Source organism: Petaurus breviceps, unplaced genomic scaffold, assembly GCF_028583685.1.
Source record: "Petaurus breviceps papuanus isolate PSGF00001 unplaced genomic scaffold, PetGlider_PUasm1.0 126, whole genome shotgun sequence".
Classification (NCBI taxonomy): Eukaryota; Metazoa; Chordata; class Mammalia; order Diprotodontia; family Petauridae; genus Petaurus; species Petaurus breviceps.
Window position 1 is genome coordinate 14,058,425 of NW_027185655.1, and position 3,522 is coordinate 14,061,946.

The following is a 3,522-nucleotide window of genomic DNA, read 5'->3' on the forward strand; positions in this document are numbered from 1 at the left end:
ATGTTAACTTTGAGACAAACAATTCAATGCGAATTTAGTAAATGCTTACTAACCACTGTGCTGGGTGCTAACAATACAAAGACAAAAAAAAATAAAATGGTCTCTTCTCCCAACAAGCTTACAATTCCCTTTGTGGTGGGAAGTATATATCTATGTTTATATGTAGATATCTATGTATAGATATAGATCTATATCTGTATGTAGATATAGATAAAGATATAGATATATACACAAACACACACACACACCAACCCTGAAAAAAGCACAAATAAACTTGAAACAAAGACAAAGGAATTTTCGAAGGACCCTTCACTTCTGGGGCAATGAAGAAAGTCCTCATGAATAAGGCAACATTTCAGGTGACCCTTCTAAGGAACTAGGATGTGAATATAAGGAGGGATAGATCTCTACATAAAGAAAAGGACAATAACATGTATAGGGAAGACCAACCAAGCCAGTCTGACTGAAATATAAAGTGCCTGAAAGAGAGCAATGTACCACTATTCTGGAGAAAATAGACTGGAACTGCATTGTTATAGGCTCCTAAAGACAGATGAAGGGGTTGTGTTTTACTGGAAGTATCTGAGAACTTGGAAAGCTTCTTGGGCAGGGAGGGGAGAGGAGGAGATGACATTCTTAAATTGCTACTATAGGCATCTGAACTTGTAAATTACCTTGGATGGATTGAAGGCAGGAGAGACTGGATGCAGGTAGAAAAATTAGGAAGCCATTGGGCAAAATGTCATTAGTTGTAGTGTAGTGGAGAGAAAAGAATGGATGGGAGAGGTGGGTATAAGGTAGGATAGATCAGAATCAGCACTGATTGATATGAAGGATATAGGAGAGTGACAAGTCAGGTATGTTGCTAAGGTCACAAACCTGAAAGAATAGAAGAATGGTGGTCCTATCAATTGAAACAGGGAAATTAGGAGGAGGGTAGATTTCAGGAGAGTAATGGGTGCTGTTTTAGAGTTATTGAATTCATGAGGCTGATTCCCACAAGTCTGTTCTAACAATGATCAGTTTTCCCATTCTATCTGTTTTGTAAAAAAAAATTGTTGCTCTATGTTCTTGATCTTAGAAAATTAGAACCAGTGCTAGGGGTAGTCAAGGATAAAACTCAAGGTAGATCACAAGGATTTCCATAAAGGGGATCATAATGTTGATTATATTGAAGAGAAGTGGGTTGATTTTTTTTTTTTGCAATTTATGTATTTTCAAAGACAGAAAGCTCTGCTTTCCATGGCACATAGGTATTTATTTTGCAATAACCATGATAATTATATTAAAACTTTGTCACAAAAACACATTAATGTTATTGTGAATATTCAAAACTTTGATAACACAGAGCACATTTTTTAAAATTTCAGGGTACACAAAGCACTGATGCTGACTAGATTTATGTTTTCATTTTTCTTTTCCATGTTTTTCCTCTAAATACTTATTCTATTTCTATTATGCAAGTTAAGTTCCACTCATGATAATAACTAGAATGTTTTTTCTTCTCATCTATAATCACATAGGTGGTAGAGTAGATAGGGTGATGAGCCTGGATTCAAGAAAACCTCAATTCAAACATAGCCTCAAGAGTTTGCTTAGTTGTGTGAGCCTGGTCAAGTCATTTGACTGCTGCCTTAGTTTCCTCATCATTAAATTGGGGATAATAATTTTTGTTGAGACCCCTTTCAGCCGTGTCTGACTCTTTGAGACTCCATTGGAGGTTTTCTTGGCAAAGATACTGGAATGATTTGCTAATCCTTCACCAGCTCATTTGACAGATGAGGAACAGAGGCAAGTAAAGTTAAGTGACTTGCTCAGGGTCACAGAGCAAGTAAGTGTCTGAGCCTGGATTTGAACTCACAAAGATGAGTCTCCCTGATTTCTCAGCACTATATCCACTGTGCTTCTTAGCTAGCTGGGGGATAATAATGGCACCTACCTTAACAGGCTTGTTGTGAGGTTAAAATGAAATAATTGTAAAGACCTTTGCAAACCTTTACAAGTGTTATATAAATGCTAGCATCTGTCTTTTCACAATCTTTTCTTGGAGTCCTTTGATATTTACCTCCCTACATTCTTTGTTCTTTGTACCCAACTTCCTTCTCCCCTTTCTCTGAAAACACCTGCCAATCATTTAGTAACTCCATTACATGTTCATCTTCAGAATCCAGACTGCATACATTCCAGTCACTCTGATTTATATAGATTCACTAAGAATTCTCTTACCTGCCTTATATTAATAGCCATTTTACGTGGTCTCCATTACTTCCTAATTCTGCAAATTCCATTTCCTTATTTATCTTCCTAAAGGCAGAGCTGGGAGAGAAGTTCATTATCTCAACTATTTTATAGTCATCATTAATGTCAAGTCCTTATTTGTGATAGACCTGACTACTCTCAAGTATTTCTTTCCCTCAGGGCACTTAAAAAACACCATATTGGTTTTCTTGATGCATTTGGCTAGCACTAGCTAGTTATGCAATTTTGGCTTCCTTTCCCATCCTATTCCTGGGAGGCTTGATAGATTTTTTTTTCATATCATTGTTTAATCCTTCCTCTCCTTTATCCTTCCCAGTGAAGGGTTCTCTTTCTCTTTCTAAAAATCAGGAAGAATGTTAGAGGGAAAATTAACCATTGATATCACCTGGTCCAAGACCACTTTTTTAATAGATGAAATGATGGAGATCCTTCAAAGTGGAGTAACTGTCATAATGTCATATAGCTCAAAGGCAAAGATCTCAGTCTGTCTGTCTGTCTCTCTCTTTCTGTCTCCCTCTCCCTCTCTTTCTCCCCGTCTTTTCCTTCTCCCTTCATCTGTCTTACTCTTTTTGATTTTTTTCTTTGCCTTCTCACCAACCCTCTATTATTTGTTTTAACTATCTCCAGATCTCAGTACTTTAAAGAGACTCATGGGCTTCTTTTGTTCTTTTTCAGGGAGATTATCCATTAATGTCTTTAGGGATTCTTCAGATTTCTTCCAGACTCATGGATTTTAATACTTCCTCCCAATGCCCCATAGTCACCAGTTTTTTTAATTCCCTAAACCATACTTTCTGGAAATCTAATACTCTTCTAGGACTGTCTCCTGTGAAGTCATTCCTTACTGTGCTAAATTCAAGTAGCTCATGTTCAAGGTCACTAAAATTCCTTAATAGTATTACATTTTCCATGGCCTTATTCTTTTTATCAGAAAGACCATATCGCAGTGGGATATTTCTTCTGGTGGGTTTTTCTCTTTTTTTGATAATTTGCTCTGTATTTGACCAAGATCCATGCATATTTTTAGTGTTAGCCTTGTAGTTGTCTGAGTACAAAGTTCCCTGTAAGTATGATGGAATTGAAAAGGCCACATCCTGTGTGTTTGTTAGTTTGGTTTATTAAGCTGGGGTTTTGTCTGAGAAGCTATGCCATTTAGAACTAGATTTCTGTAGTAGATACCTTACCACCCACCCTTATCCTATTTCCCCCCTCCACTACACACACACACACACACACACACACACACACACACACACACACACA